We start from the raw sequence: 22,446 nt of genomic DNA, 5'->3' as shown, positions 1-22,446 counted from the left end.
AATAACCCTTATGCCTAGGCCCAAACCTTCTATTTTATGCCTATAAGTAACCTTTAAAATAGGCCTTGGACAACCCAGAGGGGAGGGTGCAATGTATTTAAAAGGCAGGAAATGTCCTTTTTATTTACATGTCCAGGTAGTGAAAAACTCCCAGAGTCTTTTTTCCACTGTCCCGCAGGTTAACATTGGGATTATCTTATTACATCTTCATGTAATTCACAATCTAGAAGATATAAACCTTTCAAGTATGGTGTCTCTAGTGCCACAATTTAAAATCACAATTTATGGTGAAGTCAGGTTTTAAATTGTAAATCTGGCCTTCTCTCGCTAGCCCTGTGTGGAGGCCAATGAGGCCCAGCTTCTTGCCGCTTCACCCCCCTGCAACACTGGACTCTACTTTCTCATCCTCTCCCCAATATGCACCCGTAGACCAACTCAGCTGCAGGGAAAAATAGCGCACATCGATCCAGAGCTGCACAGATGATGCAGGGCAATTGTGGTATGAAGCAGCAAAACCACACTCCTAGAAGGCATCACCAGTACCAGATGAACTACCCACAGCACTACATTAAGGAGGATGAGCCATTTTCTCCCACCAACCGAGAGGAAGAGGAGGAGCCTGTCGTGAGCACCAGTAAAGGTCTCATTACAGATTCGTGGGAATATGCCCCTGGACATTATGAGGAAGAGCTGAGGATGCTGTTCGAGAAATATGGGAAGCCTGGTGAGGTCTTCATCCACAAGGACAAAGGTTTCAGATTAATACATTTGGAAACCACACACTTGCTAAGATAGCGAAGGTGGTGCTTGATAATCTGGCACTGCGTGGCAAACAGCTTTATACTTTGCTTTGCCTGCCACAGTGCAGCTCTCCAGGTCTGAAAACTGCCCCTGTTTGTCTCCAGTGAGCTCCTGGAGGAAGCTTTCAACATGTTTGGTTTGGTGGAGAGAGCTGTAGTCACGGTGGATGATAGAGGGCAGCCCACCGGGAAAGGCACTGTCGAGTTCTTTGGGAAATCAGCTGCCAGGAAAGCCTTGGAGAGATGCTATAATGGATCCCTCCTTCTAACTATGTTTCCTTGTCCAATAACCGTTGAGCCCTTGGAGCACTATGACAATGAGGAGGGATTACCAGAGAAGCTCATCCCCAAAAAACGATTTTTTTTACAAGGAATAGGAGCAGCCACCTCGCTTTGCCCAGCCTTGCTCATTTGAGTATAAGTATGCCATGGGGTGGAAAGCTAAAATGGAAAAGCAAGAGCAGGTGGTCACACTGATATGTCAAGATCTAATGAGGCGTGAAGAGGAACTATGGTGAATGGGCGGGCATCACAATGCCAAAATGCAAAAACGTTAACGTAAACAGTATGAGCTCAGGCTTGAGAAAGAGCGTAGACGAGAAGAACAAGCTATGAGACAGCACGAGGAAATGATCAGAGGTCAGCAAGAAGGTTTCAAGGCCAACTTCGCTAACTCTGAACCAGGCTTTGGAAGTGCTTAAAGCGCTCTGGTTGGTGGAAGCATGCATTCAATACTGAGCCATGCGTTTGGCACAGATATCCCTAGAAGCAGTTCAGGATGGGAGAGGGAGGAAGAGATGAGATTGGGACAGATGGCAATGGGAGGTGCACTGGGGATGAACAACCATGGCTCACTGGGAAGTGCTGCAAGTGTTCCACCCAGTGCAGCAGCGGGAACAGGGACACCCACTGCAGCTACAATTCAACCACTAATGCATGAGGGGACTGCCATGGGAATGATGCCACCACCTACAGAACACTTTAGCCAGAACAGTGCAATGGAAGGAAAGCTTGCAGGTGATCCAGCAACAGGTCAGCTGCAACCTGGTTTCAACAGAGGAGCCCCTGGTGCAGTTTTCGTGCCCAATAAACTTTGTAGGTATTATACTCCTCTCCTTCCCAGTTTTCCAGTTTTTGGGAGGGCCCTTACTATTACGTCAGGGTGATGTTTGACATCTATTTTGTGGACAAACTGGTGCTGTTCTGAACAGCTTTCCTCTTTCTCTTAATTTTTTTTATTTAAATAGAATGGCTTGTTGCATTCTGTTTGATCTGTTCAAATCTGGTATTCTCCTATTATAGTACCTCTCTACGCACACTGAATAACAAAACAGAACAGGGGCAATACATCTCACCGTGTCCAAAACTCTGAAAGATTCCTACATATACGTCTTCTCCTCCTCAGACTTAGAGAACGACCGCCATGACCTGCCCGACTCTCACACCAATCCTCAATGCAGTGTAACCCTACTTTATCACAGATTGTTTTAAATTAATGTGAATGACTACTGCATGTTTATTTTTTCGAATGAACAATCTGGGGGTGGTGGTCAGCTGAGTATCCCGGTGCATTGTTGGAATTTTCCTGTTCGCCTAACATGTGTATGCTCGGGAGGTGGTGGGGGCTGCGTCCTCTTGTCTTCTTGTCTCCTTCAATATTTATGATGCTGTTAAAATATGTGTCATAATCTCTTTTGTCTACCAAAATGCTGAATAAAGTTGTTAAGAAAAAAAAAAATTAATTTAGAAAACACCACTTTTAGAAAGTTGGCATTTTCTGACTTTAGCCATTCGGTGCCTGATGCCTGTCTCTGATCACTTGTCTGGAGTGGGTGAGAGCCAGGCTTTGCATATTTCCTCTACACAGCCACATACAATAGGAGGTGTGAATTGATGGGAGGGAGGAGCTGGTCACAGCCTCACTTACATCTGGATAGTTGTGTCCTGTTCCCACACAACGTGCTGCATAACCCCCTGCAGTGAGTCGCAAGCCAGGGCAGAAAGGGCAAGACCTCTGTGCACTTCAAACGCCTGTCTTTGAAGTCTCCCCCACTTCTAAGGCCCAACTGGGTATAAGTACTAGACCTCTGACACCACCAACTCAGTACACTTCTGGACCTCTGAAGAATCTGCCAGGAAGAAGCACGGCTGAAGGACTGCCATTCTGCTATAACGCTGCTTCACTGGACTCCTGCATTGCTGTGCTGCCCTTCTGCCTGTTGTTCCCCTGCTGGGGTGAGACGGACTGGGCCTACATCACTTGACCAGAGTGACTCCAGGGGCTAGCTGGCTAGCCTCCTGTTCTGAAGTCTCAGGGACATAAAAGACTTCCAACCACCCTGTTGCTGCACCTGGACTCTGCCATCTGTGAGTCTGCCCTGCCAAGTGGGGCGTTCCCAGTCCTGGATCATTGGAAGTGGCACAAAGGTGTTTGCTCCAGTAGAACTGACACATCTTCTGCTGTGAGACCAGAACTGCTGCAATGCTACCAATACAACAGACACACATCCACACATCTTGAAACCAGTGCATTGCCTATGGAATTGCCACTGTGCACAGCTTTCCTGGCACCAGCTCCTTGCATCCCTCATTATTGGCAACCTCAATGATGATGCTACAGCTCTGCATCACAGCTTCTGCTCTCATTAGAACCGATGCATCACCTCAGCTGTGCGATGCTTCTCTGACACCGGCCTTCGCATTGCAAGCTCGGAATCCTCGACGATGACACAACAGGACCTTGCACCGAAGCCTCTCCACATCTCAGAAACTTTGCATCGGCTTGGCAGCACAAAGCATCCGTGTTTCTGATCGATGCAATGCTACACAGCCAGGACTTAAGGTACTTTGGTTCAGCTGCCTTACTGGGTCCCTGTAGCAAGCTCATGCTTCATCTCGGTCAGCCTGAATTTTTGACTTTGCACCGGTCTGGCACAACCAGATATCCCCTTCTAACGGCAATTTTAAAGTTTATTCTTTAAAAAATCATGGCCCATATTTATACTTTTTGACGCAAACCAGTGCTGGCGCTGGTTTGCGTCAAAAATTTTACTGCCGGCTAACGCGATTCCTACGTGGCAGGCGGGTGCCTCATTTAAGGAATGACGTTAGCCGGCGCTGTAAACTGGTCAGAGTAAAAAAAAAAATGACTCAAACCAGGCAGCGCCGGCGTAGGGAAAAATGGGGGTTGTGCGTAAAAAAATGGAGCAAGTCAGCTTTGAGGCAAAGATCGTGCCTCAAACCGGACTTGCGCCATTTTTTTTTGACGGACAACCCCCATTGAAATGACTCCTGTCTTAGCAAAGACAGGAGTCATGCCTCCTTGCCCAATGGCCATGCCCAGGGGACTCCTGTCCCCTGGGCATGGTCATTGGGCACAGTGGCATGTAGGGGGGCCCAAATTAGGCCCCCCTATGCTACCTTAAATTTGTTTTTTAAAATTACTTATCTCAACTTACCTGTACTTACTTGGGATGGGTCCCCCCATCCATTGGTGTCCTCCAGGGGTGGGTGAGGGTGGCAGGGGGTGTCCCTGGGGGCACGGAAGGGCACCTCTGGACTCCTTCCATGGTCAGGGACCATGGAAGTGAGCCCACAGGTTCCTTAACGCCTGCCCTCACCCAGGCGTTAAGAAACGGCGCACATCAGGCTGTGCACCATTTTTTAAGACCCGCCCCCTCCTGTGCATCAAAATGGCGCAGGAGTATAAATAAGGTGCACAGGCCTTAAAGTAATTTTTGGGGCGGGAACGCCTACCTTGCATGTCATTAACGCAAGGCAGTTTCCCGCATCCAAAAAATTATGCACACAGAGGAATTTTGACGTCCGCAGGCTTGGGTGTCAAAGTTTAAATATGGTGCATGGTTTGTGCCGGATGTGCATCAACATTTTTGATGCACATTCGGCGCAGAGTATAAATATGGCCCCATAAGTCAAGTTCTACTTATTGGATTTTTGTCATTTTGCTCATGTTAATTTATCAAAATCAGAGTTGTTTTGCTAACCTGCTGTGGAATATCCTTAAGTGGTGTTTTCACTGCTTTACTGTTTGAAGTGTTGCACAAATACTTTGCACATTGTCTCAAAATTAAGCTTGACTGCTCTGTGCCATGATACCAGAAGGTGAGCATAGGATAATTTAGGATTTGCTTGACATGCTTGAATGTAGTGGGGTCATAGTGGGAAATACAGTAAAAGTGTGTTGTAGAGTCAAGTTGTATAGAGTACAGTAGTGTGTTGATCAGTGGAGCTGCATAGACAGGATGATTGAAAGTTGGCATAGATCAAGGTAAAGTCTCATATAGTGGTGTAGAGTGGAGTAAGGTTCAGTGGAGTTACTTATCGTAATGTGGAGTAAAGTATAAAACAGTCATTAGCGTGTCGTAGAGTAGAGTGGCATGGAATGGATTATAGTGTAGTTGTGTAGCACATAGTTGAGTAAACCCTTGAGGAATAGAGTGCTGTGCAGTAGAGTGTACGGGCATAGATTGGACTGTGGAGTTAGACAGTGAAGTGTATGTGAATAGACAAGAGTTGTGTACAGTGCCATGAAGAGCAACAGAGTGCAGTTATACTGGGGAGAGCACTGTGTCTTTCAGTGGAACTGTGTAGAGTGCAGTGGCATACATTGTAGTGGTGTAAAGTGGAGGACCGCACAGTGGAGTACCATATATTAGAATAGTGTACAGTGGAATACTATACAGTCTAACAGTGTACAGTAGAGTGTGGAAGAGTGAATTGGCAGAAAGTCAACTAGCCTACACTGGAGTGTCGTACAGTGGAGTGCCAGACACTGGAATAGCATAATGTGTAGTGGAGTTCTGTAGAGTGGCATAGGGTGGGTTAGCTTACAGTGGAGTGGCGTATAGTGGTATGCCATAGACAGGAGTGGCGTTCAGTGCAGTGTGATAAACTGGAATACCATATAGTGGAGTGGCATACAAAGGAGTGGCTTCCAATGGAATAGGGTGGAATGGAGTGTTGTAGAGTGGTTTAGCATACATTAGAGTGGCATACACTGGAGTGCCATACAGTGGAATAGTGCAGAGTGCTGTGCAGTACAGTGGAGTGGTGCACTGTTGAACAGCATATAGCTGAGCAGTGTACAGTGCAGTTGGGTACAGTGGAGTGGTGTAGACTGAATTGCATCCAGTGTAGTGTGTACAGTAGCATTGCCTGCAGGGGACTCGCAAATATTGCAGTGGTATACAGTGGAGTGGGGTAGAGTGGAATAGCATGTAGTGGAGTGTCGTCTGAGGTAGCAACATAGAATGGAATGGTGTGGAGTGGATTGGCATAGAGTGGAGTGGCATAAAGTGGAGTAGCGTGCATTGGAGTGCCATACAATATAATAGCATAGAGTGAAGTGTTGTAGAGTGGACTGGCATATAGTTGAATAGCGTACAGTAAATGGGCACAAAGTGGAGTGATGTACAGTGGAGTAGTGTGCTTTGGTGTGCCATACAGTTAAATACGGTAAAGTGGAGTGGTATACAGTATAGTGGAATAGCGTACAGTAGAGTGGTGTACAGTGCAGTGGTCTAAAGTGGAATAGCATAGAGTTGAGTGGTAGATAGTGTAGTACCATACACTGTAATGAGGTATGGAAGTAATTGAAATTTTGGAAGACTGTAGCTCATGGTGTGCAGAGTAACACAAGGCAGCGACGTGTATTGTATTGCTTTTCTCCACATGTACCAAGCAAAACACGGTGACATGTGGTGGCTTCGCGTAGTTTTGTAAATGGTACATAAGTATTGCACTACCCCTGCAACACTATGTTTAGCACAAGGATATTGCACAGAATCCCAGATTTGTCCCCTAGTGATATATTGTGCCACGGTATAGCACTGTAAGTTAATGGTATAGCATGGTACATAGCAATAAGAAGGCAGTGTACAATTGGCTAATATCTGCCTTTTCAAATTTAAAAGGCAGCCATAACCTTTTTAGTTGTCTTTTATATGGTTGTGGCTTTGGGTCTTAAACATAGGTAAGTAGTAGTTTTTGTTTTTGTTCCCAACCTATTACCATTTTGTTAAAGTAGTAATGGGCATGGAAATTTTTTGTATAATTGCCTACATATTTATTTATTTAACTAGTTTACGCAGTACCGTTGTACTACCTAACACATACTGGTGGTCATTACAACCCAGGCCGGTAAAAAAATTGCAATTACGACCGTGGCGGAAACCGCCAACAAAGACAGCCACTTTAACACTCCGACCGCCACGGCGGTACAAACAAACAGCGCAGCGGTCACCACCAACAGACAGGCGGGAGACAATGTACCGCCCACACTATTATGACAGGCCAATCCGCCACCCTTTCCGGGGCGGATTCACCGCGGATAAAAACACGGCGGAAACAGGAATCCCGAAGGTAAAACGCTCACCTCTACATACCCCACAAGGAATGAGGACACCATGGAACCGGAACTCCAAATTCTACCTGCGATAGTCTTCCTGCTCCTCTACCAGGAGCACAAACGCCGGTGGCGAAGACCACAGTGAGTACTGCACCTACGACACAGGGGAGGGGGGAGGCAAAAAACAGGGACACACACATGCAACACCCGCACCCACTACAACACACACACTAATACATGTTGATACATTACAGTTACACCCCCCAAGCCCTCCGGAAGAATGCAAAGACAAAAGGAAATGATTGTAACGATTGTTATCTATTAAAATCCAGTACTCCAAAAAATATATACACCATAAACAAATATATACACCAATAATGCAAGTCCAGGTATTGCACCATTTATAGTCCGTGGACCACTGGGCCCAAAATGCATGGGTGAGGCCCACACTCGATACACGATCAAAACAGAGAGAACACTGCAGGGGCATCAGATAGAAATACAAAAGGCACCTCAGGGGGAAGGGAAGGAGGGGCACCTCAGCCGGATGAGTGTACGACGCCAGATCCACAAGGGGGCTCAATGCCCACTGTTCAATCCTGGGGAGTGCAAAGCCACAGTATCTCAAGTCTCTACAGTGGGTGGGTTGCCCACTGTTCAATCTTGGGGAGTGCAAAGCCACAGTCTCTCAAGTCTCTACAGTGGGTGGGTTGCCCACTGTTCAATCCTGGGGAGTGCAAAGCCACAGTCTCTCAAGTCTCTACAGTGGGTGGGTTGCCCACTGCCATATCCTGGGGAGTGCAAAGCCACAGTCTCTAAAGTCTCTACAGTGGGTGGGTTGCCCACTGTTCAATCCTGGGGAGTGCAAAGCCACAGACTCTCAAGTCTCTACAGTGGGTGAGTTGCCCACTGCCATATCCTGGGGAGTGCAAAGCCACAGTCTCTCAAGTGGATAACAGTCTCCACTGGTTCTGGAGGGGGACTGGTGCCCAGAGTGCTTGATCCTGTGAAGGACAGAGGTAGTGGATAGATGTCTCCACTGGTTCTGGAGGGGGACTGGTGCCCAGAGTGCTTGATCCTGTGAAGGACAGAGGTAGTGGATGGATCTCTCCACTGGTTCTGGAGGGGGACTGGTGCCCAGAGTGCTTCATCCTGTGAAGGACAGAGGTAATGGATGGATGTCTCCACTGGTTCTGGAGGGGGACTGGTGCCCAGAGCGCATCACTCACCCCGTGACGGACCCAGTTGCGTCAGTGCCCCTGCCGCTCATGGGCTAGCGGTGCTTGGGTTGGCGGTCCTTTATGGCCCAGCGGTGCTTGTGCTGGCGGTCCTTCATGGCCCAGTGGTGCTTGTGCTGGCGGTGCCCTGTTCAGCGGTGCTTGAGTTGGGGGTCCTTCATGGCCCAGCGGTGCATGTGCTGGCAGTCCTTCACGGCCCAGCGGTGCTTGAGTTGGCGGTCCTTCAGGGCCCAGCGGTGCTTGAGTTGGCGGTCCTTCATGGCCCAGTGGTGCTTGTGCTGGCGGTGCCCTGTTCAGCGGTGCTTGTGCTGACGGTGCTCTGTTTAGCGGTGCTTGAGTTGGTGGTCCTTCATGGCCCAGCGGTGCTTGTGCTGGCAGTGCCCTGTTCAGCAGTTCTTGTGCTGGCGGTGCCCTGTTCAGCGGTGCTTGAGTTGGCGGTCCTTCATGGCCCAGCGGGGCTTGTGCTGGCGGTCCTTCACAGATCAGCTGGGCTGGGGCTGGCGGTGGCCTCCTGGGTAGCTGGGCTGGGGCTGGCGGGCCCTCCTGGGCAGCTGGGCTGGGGCTGGCGGTGGCCTCCTGGGCAGCTGGGCTGGGGCTGGCGGTGGCCTCCTGGGCAGCTGGGCTTGGGCTGGCGGTGGCCTCCTGGGCAGCTGGGCTGGGCTGGCGGTGGCCTCCTGGGCAGCTGGGCTGGGGCTGGCGGTGGCCTCCTGGGCAGCTGGGCTGGGGCTGGCGGTGGCCTCCTGGGCAGCTGGGCTGGGGCTGGCAGTGGCCTCCTGGGCAGCTAGGCTGGGGCTGGCGGTGACCTCCTGGAGAGCGGGGATGATGGCGGTCTTCTCCACTGTGCTGCTCTTCCCAGACTTGCCGGGTTTCTTGTGGCCCTTTCCCACCTTGGGAGGTGTCACAGCTGACTCCACACTCCCAACGGGACCCCTGGGAGCACAAGGGAGCTGCATACCACATGGCCCTAGAGGGCGAGACTACGGACTCGGAATTCACCAGTAGGATGGAGGGGAGCTTCACGGCGGGGACAGGAGCTGACACAAGCGACTTTGGTAGCTGGAGTCTTCCCCCTCTCCCGCCGGGCACTGGCCAACTTCTGATGCTTCACAGGTGGGGGACTGGCTGTACTGTGGCTCCGTGTGACACTGGCTGTCCTGGTGGCCGGTGCACTCCACATACCGGTGACTACAGGCACCACTGGTCCTGGAGATGTTGTGGCTGAGGTGCTACTTCAGGACCTATGAGATGAACGGGGTGGGGGAGGTGTGGGCAAGAGGTCAAGAGTGGACAGGAAAAGTTTCTTGGACACATTGGGACGGGTAGCTGGAGGGGGTTTGGGAGGAAGAGGTGGTGGTAGTAGGAGGTGTACGTTTGGTGACTTTGGGTGCAGGTGCATGAGCTGGAGGCTGTCGTGAAGTGGATGGCTGTTGGGTGGGTGTGTGGCTGCGTTTGTGTACCTTGGGAGGGGGCGTCACAGATACACTGGGAGAGGACACAGGGGACGTGTGAATGGTAGTGGGGGTGGTGACTGCACGTGACCAGGGTGTGCTGGTGGGTGTGCTGGTGGGTGTGCTGGTGAGGGACGTAGTGGCTGTAGAGGTAGTGCATGCAGGTGTGAGTGTAGACGAGACTGGGAGGGAGGAGGGAGACGATGAGGAGGGGGACACAGTGGAGGCAGTGGATGTTGGTGTGTCTGCATGTGTGTGTTGCTTGCGTGAGTGCCTGTGGGATGTGTGGTGCTTATGTTTGCCTGAGCTTCCCTTGTGTGGTGAGGTGTGTGCAGGCTGGTCTGATTGTGTGCTTGGGATAGGCAGAGGTACAGGGGATTGGGTCTGGGTGAAGGAAGTTGGAGGGGGGAGGCTAGAGATGGCGACAATGGCTGCCATCAGTGCTGAGGCCAGAGTTTGAAAAGCTCGGTGAAGGGCCGTCTGACCAGAATAATTGCCCTCCAGGAATGCATTAGTTTGTTGCAACTGTCTTTCTACACCCTGGATGGCATTAAAAATGGTAGACTGCCCAACAGTGAGGGACCTGAGGAGGTCAATGGCCTCCTCACTGAGGGCAGCAGGGGTGACAGGGGCAGGGGCTGAGGTGCCTGGGGCGAAGGTGATGCCCACCCTCCTGGGTGAGCGGGCACGGGGCGAAGCCAGAGGGGCTGCTGGGAGGGCGGTGCTGGTAGGGGGGCTGGCGGCTGTACCTGTAGATGCGGGGGCACCAGAAGGGAGCTCCCATCAGAGGACGTGTCCGTGTCGCTTGTGTCAGCTCCTGTCCCTGCCGTGAAGCTCCCCTCGCTCTCCACCCTACTGGTGAATTCCGAGTCCGTAGTCTTGCCCTCTAGGGCCATGTGGGATGCAGCTCCCTCGTGCTCCTCCGCCTGATGATGCTAATGCACACAAGAACAGGGAGAACACAAAAAGGGGGGGGGGGGCGACAGAAGAAAGTCATGTTGAGTGCATGGATTACCGCTACCGTTGGCGGACAAGACAGACACAGAAGCCCCCTGCACTACGCCGCGCTCTTGGGCTCCCCTGTTCAATTACTGGGAAATGGCCTACAAGCCTATGGACGACATCTGCACACATAGATGACACAGGGGCATGAATACCTGTACTTGGCACTCTACAGAGGTGGGCTGGGGTGCCACATGGCCTGCCTTACGGAGGGGCCTTGCCTACGGAACTCGCCCTGGCCTAGGGAAACCCACAGCCCTCCTCCCCCACCCAGACAACTCCACCGCGCACAAAGTCAGCAGAATGAGAGTGTACTCACCCCCTTGTGTCTGCTGTGATGCCCTCAAGCGCCCATCCAACTCCGGGTAGGCCACCACCAGGATCCGGAACATCAGAGGGGTCATGGTGCGACGGGCACCCCTCCCACGTTGGGAGGCCATCCCCAGCTGAGCCTCCGCCGTCTTCTTGCTCCAGCGGCAAATGTCCTCCCATCTTTTCCGGCAGTGGGTGCTCCGTCTGTGGTAGACCCCCAGGGTCCGGACGTCCTTGGCGATGGCACGCCATATATCTTTCTTCTGGTGGGCGCTGAACTACATGAAATGTACAGGGGAAAAAGAGAAGTCATTACCAACTGCACCGTCAAAGTGATTGGCCCCCATCCCTACCCTTGCCATGCGGCACATGCATTCACCGTCTTTCATGCACGCAGCACTCTGTCCCCTTCCTTCTTACATCCAGCCCTCTCCACACAGGCATAGCCCATACAACATGCTCCCTGTGTACTTACCTGTTTGTCTGGAGGACCGTAGAGTAGCGTGTACTGGGGGAGGACCCCATCCACGAGCTTCTCCAACTCCTCCGATGTGAAGGCTGGGGCCCTTTCCCCAGACGCACAAGCCATTGTCTCTTCCAGACCGAGGTCACAGCAGCACTTGCAGTGTAGGTCCTCTCCTGTCGAAGATCAGGTATAGAGTGATTGAACAGATAGAAAATGGCGGTCACGTCCACGGCGGTCACGTCTGCGGCGGTGCGTACCATCACCGCCGGTGTACATCGTCATTGGCTCCTGGGACCCATAGGGTCCAATGTTAACCAATGCAGCATTGCGCCGCGGTCTCCGACTGCCTACCGCAACGGTGTACAACGCCAGCGCAGTTACCTCACATCCCATTGTCCCACTTTAGAGGTCAGGCAGCCGCCATTTCAGGGGCCCCCATGGCCTCATTTTCAACTGTGTCACACATACCTAGGCCTAGTCTCAACACACATACAGGCCACCTTTTGTGTATGATTGGTGTTCTGAGTTAACTGTGGGTACGTACCTCTGAGTTGTTTGACTCTGTGCTCGCTGTTGTCCTTCATAGGCACCGTCCGCTGGGACATGTGAGGAGATGGCGGCATCCTCTGGTGTACCGACCGTTGGTGGACCTGTCAACAATGGAGGAGCGACATTTGATAATCACCTACAGGTTTGACCATGCACAATCCAGGAACTGTGTACACAGTTGGAGCCAGACCTGATGTCAGCAATCCGCCATCCCACAGGAATCCCCCCTCAAGTGCAGGTGCTGTCAGTGCTCCATTTCCTTGCAAGTGGGTCTTTTCAAACAACTGTGGCCTTGGCATCAGGGATTTCCAAGCCTATGTTTTCCAACGTATTGTCCAGAGTGTTGTCTGCCCTTCTGAAACACATGCAGAGCTACATCGTTTTCCCTCAGGTGGAGGATTTGCCTACTGTGAAAGGTGATTTCTATGCCCTGGGACATATCCCCAACATCATAGGTGCCATTGATGGGACCCGTGTGGCTTTGGTCCCCCCCTGCAGGAGTGAACAGGTGTACAGAAACCTGAAGAGTTATCATTCTATGAATGTACAGATGGTATGTTTGGCAGACCAGTACATCTCCCATGTGAATACCATGTTCCCTGGCTCAGTGCATGATGCCTACATCCTGCGGAATAGCAGCATCCCTTATGTGATGGGTCAACTCCAGAGCCACCGTGTGTGGCTATTAGGTGAGCACCTGGAAGCAAGACAGTGGGAATGGTTGTCTGGGTATATCCCTACAGGTTCGTGTGTGTCTAACAGTTGTCCCTCGCCATTTGCAGGTGACTCTGGTTACCCCAACCTGTCACGGCTACTGACCCCAGTGAGGAATCCCAGGACCAGGGCAGAGGAACACTACAATAAGGCCCATGGGCGAAGTAGGAGGGTGATCGAGCGGACCTTCAGCCTCCTGAAGGCCAGGTTCAGGTGCCTCCACATGACAGGTGGATCCCTATTCTACTCACCAAAGAAGGTGTGCCAGATCATCGTGGCCTGCTGTATGCTTTACAACTTGGCTTTGCGACGACAGGTGCCTTTTCTGCAGGAGGATGGTCCAGATGGCGGTGTTGTGGCAGCTGTGGAGCCTGTGGACAGTGATGAGGATGAAGAAGAGGAAGAAGACATGCAGAACAGGAACTCAGTGATCCAGCAAATTTTCCAGTGAAACACAGGTAAGAATACAATCCTGCCTACTACATGTACTTTTACACTACTACCTCTCTCCTGTCTGTCGTTTTCACCCAGTGTATGGTCACTGAGTTGTCACTTTCCTTTACGGTTTCACAGATGTGGGTCCCACTGTGTGACATCTGCTTAAATCCCTCATGGACTAGAGCTGTGTGACATAGGTATGTTGACATTACTATTTCAAAAACATTTTGTCACTGTAATTGCAAATACACTATTTCGAAATCACAGACAGACTCCAGATCATTTTGTGCTTTAGGTGTGTTTATTTAAATGCAAAATATTGGAGGGGGAAGTTAAATGGTGAGGGGTGATGGCGGAGGAGTGTCCATGGCAGAGTCCAGTCTATTAGTCTCACAGGTGCATTGCCCATATGGGCATAGGAAGTGGAGCTGGGGCAGTTTAATTATGGACAGGGTGACAAAGTGGGACAGTAGGATGACAATCAGGGTGGTCTCACTTCTTGGCGGGGGTCTTGGCATCGTTCTCTGTCTTGTTCCTGGATCTCAGGGACTGTTTGCGGTGTGGTTCTCCGTCTGCAGTGGGTGGGGTGCTGGTGTGGTGGTCCTGTGGCAGGGCATCCTGTCCACTAGCACCGGCGGAGGTGGTGGGCAGTTCATCGTCCATGCTAGTGTCAGGGGCCCCTTGTAGTGCCACAGTGTACTTCCTTCAGCACCCCTACGATGGTGCCCAGGGTGGAGCTGATGGTTCTGAGTTCCTCCCTGAAGCCCATATACTGTTCCTCCTGCATGCGCTGGGTCTCCTGAAACTTGGCCAGTACCGTTGCCATCGTCTCCTGGGAGTGGTGGTATGCTCCCATGATGGAGGAGAGGGCCTTGTGGAGAGTGGGTTCCTTTGGCCTGTCCGCCCTCTATCGTACGGCAGCCCTCCCAGTTCCCCTGTGTTCCTGGGCCTCCGTCCCCTGGACCGTGTGCCCACTGCCAATGCCCCCAGGTCCCTGTTGTTGTTGGGGTGGTGGGTTATCCTGGGTTCCCTGTAGTGGTGGACACACAGCTGATTGACGTGTCCTGGGGACTGAGGTATGGGCCCGCTGGGTGGGTGCTGTGTTGGTGTTTCCGGAGGGGGGAAGGTCTGTGGTGGCCTGTGCCTGTGTGAGGGGAACCGACTGTCCAGAGGTCCCCGATGGTCCGGGCTGGTCATCTAGATCCAGTTGGACAGAGCTGCTGTCATCACTGTGGGCCTCTTCTGTGGGTGGAGTGGACTTGTCTAGACCCTCCTGTCTGGTGACGTTGGGTAGGGGTCCTGCAGGGGTGGAAAGGCATGATTATTGCATCTGTGTGTGCCATGGTGTGCAGTGGGTGGGTCACCCTGTACCCCAGTGCTTCCATTTTGGTGTGGGACCTTCTGTGATAATGGATTAGGGGGTGTATGGCTATGTGCAGTGGACATGCTTTGGTGATGGGTGTCCATGCTTTGGTGTTGCATGCAGGGCTTGGTGTTGGGATGGGTGGTTTGTGATATTGGGACATTTGTGAGGAGTTGGAGTGATGGGGGTGAGGGCGAGGGTGGGGGTATGTGATAGCATGCAGGTAGGGTGGGGGATGTAATAGTAAAGCTTTGACTTACCAGAGTCCATTCCTCCACCTACTCCTGTGAGGCCCTCAGGATGCAGAATCGCCAAGATCTGCTCCTCCCATGTTGTTAGTAGTGGGGGAGGAGGTGGGGGTCCGCCGCCAGTCCGCTGAACCGCCAGGTGGTGTCTTGAGACCACGGAACGCACCTTCCCCTGTAGGTCGTTCCACCTTTTCCTGATGTCCTCCCAATTTCCTGGGTGTTGTCCCACTGCGTTGACCCTGTCCACTATTCTTCGCCATAGCTCAATCTTCCTTGCAATTGAGGTGTGCTGCACCTGTGCTCCGAATGGCTGTGGCTCTACCCATACGATTTCCTCCACCATGACCCTGATCTCCTCCTCCGAGAACCTGGGGTGTCTTTTCCATGCCATGGGGTGGTGTAGGTGATGTGTGGGGTGGAGTGTGTGGTGATAAGTGTGGTGATATGTAGTGGTGTGTTGTGTGAGGTGCGTGGAAGTTGTGTGGGTGATGGTGTTATGTGCCTGTGGATGCTGTTGTACTTGCTGGTGGTGTCTCTCTCTGGCCTTCTTTCTGAATTTTTTGTCATGGGGGTTTGTGGGTGATGTGGGTGTGTGTTTTATATTGTAGTGGGTGTGTCTATGTGTCTCAGGTGTGTGTATCTGGAATCGTCCAATGTGGGGATGTTTTGTAGAAGTGTGTGTATTTTGAGCGCAGCGGTATGTACCGCCAATGAAACACCGCGGTTGAAAGACCGCCATGTGGATTTGTGTGTCGTGATAGTGTGGGCGTATTTCTGTTGGCGTGACGGTGGAGGTTTTGTTATCGCCAGTTTATCACTGACCTTTGGTGTGGCGGACTTGTGTGGGTGTCTGAATTTTGGCGGGTTCCGAGATGTGGGTCATAATAGCTGTGGCGGAATTCTGTGGCCCCGGCGGTGTGTTGGCGGTCTTCTGCACGGCGGTAAGCGGCTTTTACCGCCAATGTTGTAATGACCGCCACTGTGTTTTTTAACAAATGCTAATTTTTTACATAATTATTTGTAAAATAACAGTACATTTTAGGTATTACCATGCTAATGCATTGACTTTTTTTGACTTAATGAAATATGTAAAATGTTCTAAAGACATGGTAATACACTATATTTGTGAATGGCAGTGTTTTAAAAAGATTTATAGGTAGTACCTTGGTAGCACCTCGGTACTCTGTAATATTTTTTAAAAATATATAGACACTTGTAATTATATTTCCCTACCTAATAGCACTTACATTAAGTGGTAATGGGTAGGGTAAACATATCAAACCTAACAGCTATATTTAAGGCCCTCAGCTATAACACTAGCAAAGTGTCTTTAAAACAACATGGCTGCCTGCAGTTTTTGCAAAGGCACTCATCCAATCAGATGATGACGTGTCGCTATGTACCATGGTACTACCTCTTAGCTAACTTGGCCACACATATATCTATAAAAAAATCTTTTTTGTTAAGGTTTACTTACTGTGCTTACCTACACTACCCCAAAGTATCATCTACACCCCCTACTGCAATACTATGCATACTTGCGCCCCCACCATGCACAGTTTTCTCATTAATAATTTCACTGCAAAAGTTGCAGTGATAGAATCAATGATTTGATAAATGATATCATGAGTTATCTAACGTAAGGTAATTAGCATTGTATGGCGAGGGTGGGAATTCTAGTTACCTTAGAGCATGAGTTATAGTTTCTTGAGATAGGTATAACTATAATTGCTGAATTTCTGTGGTTTTGTATGTGTAAAATCTGAACCTAACTATAATGTCCCTGTAGCCTTTGTTTTTTTTCAGGGAATTTCTAAGTTTTTTTCTGATTCTATGTCCTAACTATAACGTTCCAGTGGCCACGCCCTGCAGCCAACCACCTGCATCCCCCATCCAGGAACGGTGTCCCGATTTACAAATTGGCAGCAGCAACTTTTCTCTCAGATTGTGGCCAATCAATAACGACACTGCTCTGGGTATACATAAATAATTTTTTTAGATAACTCCAAAACTACTGAATAGATCGACACCAGATTACAAAAAGAGATCTTTCTGGACCAAAATCTAGCTTTATGCCGAATTTGGTGTAATTCCGTTTAGCACTCCAGGCTGTAGTCATGTTTAAAATCCCTTTGGGATTTTGCATAGGGAAAATGCGTTTTAGGAATCCCACATGTTTTCACGGCTCCTGCTTGGCGATTCACTCCAAAACTTTCCTGACAGCAGCTGAAGTGAGTAGCAAGCTAGTTTAGAAAATTTCATGAAGATTTGTCAAATGGCGCCAAAGAGTTATTAGCAAAACAGAAAATGCTTTTCCTATGGAAACTAGGTCCGTAGTATAACTAACAAATGCAGCACTGTTTGCTTTATAGAAAACTGGCTGCATTTAAAAAGGTGTATGTGAAAAGGATCACAGACATGATGGTAAGCTGACCATGGCAAGCCACTATCCTTGTGATGGGCACCAATCGGAGTAAGTAGCAATTTGCAACCTACCTCAAGAGCATTAATGTGGTAAGTCAGATTGCAACCTACTTCAATTTGGAATTTTGTGAGCCAATCAAATTGTACATACGTCAGTGCACAAAATCCTATTCCATTTGCATGAAGTCAGTGATTTGCGACCATGTTTTGCAAACTGAATCTTGGTACATCTAGCCCCTAGTTCCCATCTTTGTGGCCATGAAGAACAAGTTACTTACCTTCGGTAACGCTTTTTCTGGTGGATACAATAGCTACTTGTGGATTCCTCACCTTATGAATTCACCCTTGCGCCAGCATCCAACGGAAAATCTTCTTCCCAGCTCTCCATGTCAATGAGGATGTCACAATTGCACAGCTCCACGCGACTCCGTCTGACGTCACCGTGCCAATAAGAGGTCCTCGCCGGCATGCTGGCGTCAGTTTCACCCATTAGTTTTGGACCACTGCCTGCTCTGAAAAAATATTTTTTTATCCAGTCACAGAGGGGAAGGGGTCCCATGGGGACCCCTTCCCATTTGCGACTGGGTTACCATCCACTTCAAGTGGATGGTAACCGCGATTCCATTTGCGATTGAATTGTAGTGCGAGTCGCAAATAGGAAGGGAACACCCCTTCCTATTTGCGAGTCAGAAATGCATTTTGCGAGTCCGATCAGACTCACAAAATGCATTTCTGCATAGCAAAGAGGCATTTGCGCCTCGCAAACGGCGATTTTCGCTATTTGCGAGGCACAATCTCTTTGCTACATCTGGCTCTTAATTCTGCTACACCTTGCATCATGCTCCATAACAACATTCTCGACACACAAGCACCTTCATGGTAAAAAAAGGCTTAACTTTTGGATATTCAGTGCGGCTAAAGTATTCCAGAACGTAATGCAGGGGGTAGGTTTTGGCCTCCATGGAGTTATAAATGTGAGCAACAACATCCTAGTATATAGCTGGTCCATAGAGGAACACCAAGTATGTATGGGTAAAGTACTACAAAGATTCCGAGTCAGTGGACTGATGTTTCAAAAAAGTGTGAGTTCGTGAAAAAACAAAATCAGCTTCTTTGGATATCTTTTCTCAGATGTGGAGTAGCTCCATACCCGGACAAAGGGCAAGCTGTCCAGACATTTCCAGCCCCTTCATGCGTCTCCGAAGTCCAAAATAATCTGGAGATGGAGAATTGTTGCAGACGATTCATCAAAGACCTAACCACACTCACTCCACCCCTAAGAGAGCTCATCAAATGTAATACCCAATATGTATGGGAAGGACCTAAAGGGGAAACTTTTCAATGAACCAAGGAAGCATTATCAGCAAACACCACCCATACTTTGATCTGACCAAAGCCATAGAGTTGTCTGTTGATGCCAGTCCCACTGGATTGGAGGCAGTTCAGTTACAAAAGCAGAACTGTGGTGAATAGCCCCACATGGCAAATGCGAGCAGAGTGATTACCCCCACTAAACAATGCTATTCAAATATCAAACAAGAGGCAATTGCAATCCACCGGGGATGCTGTCACTTTCTTCTGTATGTTTATTGCCAACCATTCATGGCACATAATAACCACAAGACCCTAATCCCAAGGGTCAAATTCAAAGCCCCCACCTTGCATAGAGAAGTGGGCCCACCATCTGCAGGAATACCTGGAATATAAACTGAGGTCTCAAAACCCCGGCATACTACTTATCTCTGCACCCCAGGCACTGTCTGCAGATGATCCTCACATTGACCACAATGGAATGGTGAAAAATACTGAAGCCTCACTGGACAGAAAATACTGAAGTTTCACCGGGCAGCAGACTGCTGAATTCCAAAAGACACTAGAACCAATGTACACCGTTCGCCAGAGGCTTGTTGCTGACAGCAAGGGATGCTGGTTCTAGGGCCACCACCTTGTCATCCCTAGTAGCCTGATAACTCAAGTCATTCATCAAGATCATGCCAGCAATCAAGGAATGGTCTTTATTTACTGAAGGCTGGGTGCAAAGTTACTAAGTGTAAGGGCACCCTTACAGTAGCAAAGCTGCCCCCACGCTGTCCAGGGCCAATTCCCCAGATTTCGTGAGTGCAGGTACACCATTATACGCGTGCGCTACTGTAATGAGGCAAGTTGCTCTGATCAAGGGTTAATATATAAGTATATTTATTACGATAAGCTACCGAAGCACAGAAACAATCCCTCGGCCACCTCCTTCTTTTCATCCGGCTCCAACCGTCCTCTCCTGGAATGTAGAATTCTCGACATGCACGTGCCTGTCGAGAATTCTACAACACAACATATCCACCCCCTTTACAAACAATGAATGACAAAATAGGGGATTGAAAACAATAATAGACCATCAAACAAATAAGTACAAATACAGATTGCACATTAAAACAATCGGAAACAAAAATCATGGAGTTAAAACAAAATGGAATGCGCAACCCCATATAACTTAAAACTGTATACAAAGTTTTACTAGAAACACTACATATGTAGTATAAATCAAAATCAACTTCACTCAACATAATCTCGTAAATATCCTGGAGGTTTACGAGGCCTTAACCCTACTCTTTTAGTTTGAACATTCCCTTTATTCATATCTGTAAGTGTTTTCATCTCTGTTTCATGTTGACTTCCATTTTGCAAATTATCCCTCTCCTGTACATCCACTCTTCCTTTATCCAATAAATCTTCATCACTCATAAACAAAAAAACACTATTCTCGTCTGGAACCCATCTCTGAGAGCATTCCTTCCTCTTTCCATTTCCATTACCTCTGCAATATAAGGCTACTTTCCTCTTATTCCACCGTTCACCATTTTCCAAAACAACATGAAATTCACGTACATCTTTATCTAAGTAGGGCCCCCTAAATTTCATAAAACTATTTCCAGTATTCACCACTCTAATTTTCACCAAATCTCCCTTCTTAATATCCTTTTCCAAAACTGATTGTGATGTCCCTGCACTCTTTTGGATCAAATCTCCTTCCTCTAACACTGACACCAACCATGATGGGTAAACTCTTGTACATGCTTTTCTGCCTCTCATTGCCTCAAAAGGAATTCTATCCGTAACCCTGTGCACAGTGGTGCGATACGCCCACACAAGAATGCACATCAATCATTACTAAAGCGTACTTTAGATCCCATGGAACACCATTCAAAGGTCCAATCAAATCCATACACACTGTATGCCACACTATGCCAGGATCTGATATGGAACCCAATAAACCTTGCTTTCCCACTTTCAATCTCTTCTCACTCTCCACACAATCAACACACCTTTCAACCCAATTACTAACATCACTATCAATCCCTGGCCACCAAAAATGTTCCTTTAGTCTTTTTTTCGTTAAAGTCTGCCCTAAATGACCTTCGTGAGCCAACCAAAACAGTTTATATCTCACGCCCACCGGAGGGATAAACCTGTCACCCCTCACAACGATATTCCTAGTGACTATAGACAATTCCTCCAGAATCTTTGCATAGGGTCGAACTTGAGGGTTCAATGTACTCTCTCTCCTTTCTCCACCAACAATTAAATTAATTACGTCCTTCATCACCTCATCTTTTTCCTTTTCCTCACACCACTCCTCACGCGATACCACACCTTGAGTGCATTCCAGCACGTCTTCAACACTTGCAACAGCACCTTTGTTCTCATAGTCCTGTACACGTTGTTTATCTACCTCCTGCCAATTCAATGGCAAGCGAGATAGGCAATCTGCCTGAACGTTGCGCCATCCAGGAATGTATTCTATAGTAAACTGATACTCTTGTAACCTTGCAGCTAATCTGGCCAGACGTGGAGACACTTTGTTGGCACCCCCCGGTAACAGTACTCTCAACAATGGTTTATGATCAGTGCACAATGTTATCTTACGTCCCCAAACATAAGTTCTGAAATACTCAATGCCCCACGATGCAGCCAATGTCTCTTTTTCAATGACTGAATAATTCTGTTCCGATTTGGTCAATGACCGTGATGCAAAAGCTACAGTCTCTTCTCCTTTGTCAGAGTTCTGCGAAAGCACAGCTCCTAGTCCAATTGCACTCGCATCCACTGTTATAATAGTTTTAGCTTCAACATTGAAAGGTACCAAAACTTTTGCTGCACACGTTTCTTTTATTACGTTTTGAAAAGCCATCTCTTGATCACCCTCCCATTGGAACTTTTGCCCCTTGCGTAAAAGTTTTCTTATACTCTCCGTTTTGTCAGTGAAATTCTTTATGAATTTGGAGTAGTACTCAACGAGTCCCATGGGGGGATGGAACCTTTTCAATGGCATCCAAAAGTTTCCTAATTGGTTTTACTCCTTGTTCAGAGAGGGTATATCCCAAATACTCAATTTCCTCAACTAAGAATTTACATTTTTCTCTTTTTAGGGTAAGACCTGCACTCATAACTCTCTCTAATGCACACTTCAATACTTGGTTATGTTTTTCCAAGGTTTCCCCCAAAATTAGGATGTCATTTTGAAAATACAGCACGTTATCAACCCCTCCAAATACATCACTCATTATTCTCTGAAATACACCTGCCGCAGAGGCCAACCCAAATGGCATCCTATCAAACTGATAGACCCCCTCCATAGTAATAAACGCAGTTAACTCTTTGGATTCATCATGCAATTTGACCTGGTGAAATGCACTCCTAAGATCTAACTTAGAAAAGTATTTCCCCCTTCTCTGGAGTAAAATTTATTTGTTAATATTGGGCAATGGATAATTATCCACCACAATATTCTGGTTAAGTGACCTGAGGTCGACACAGAATCTCAAAGACCCATCAGGCTTACTTGTGATGACCACTGGGGAGATCCAACTTGATGTTTCAATGCGTTCTATAATACCCTCTTGTACAATGTCACAAATCATTTTTTTCACCTCCCTCCTTGCCTTAATAGGAACCCTCCTCAATTTGTGCTTGTGTATATCCTTTAAGTTCTCCTACCTTATCAGTGAAAACTTCTTTGTATTCCTCCAATATATTACCTAAGTTATCATCTTGCAACAACATTACCCTATTATCTGTCCTG

General features: G+C 48.6%; 1 pseudogene; it reads left to right on the top strand.

The window, feature by feature from the left end:
- Positions 1-483: 483 nt before the first annotated feature.
- LOC138287160 (non-POU domain-containing octamer-binding protein pseudogene) lies at positions 484-19,203 on the top strand (annotated as a pseudogene).
- Positions 19,204-22,446: the final 3,243 nt, after the last annotated feature.

This window comes from Pleurodeles waltl, chromosome 4_1 (genome assembly GCF_031143425.1).
Source record: "Pleurodeles waltl isolate 20211129_DDA chromosome 4_1, aPleWal1.hap1.20221129, whole genome shotgun sequence".
Classification (NCBI taxonomy): Eukaryota; Metazoa; Chordata; class Amphibia; order Caudata; family Salamandridae; genus Pleurodeles; species Pleurodeles waltl.
This window is presented reverse-complemented; position numbering and strand designations above follow the sequence as displayed.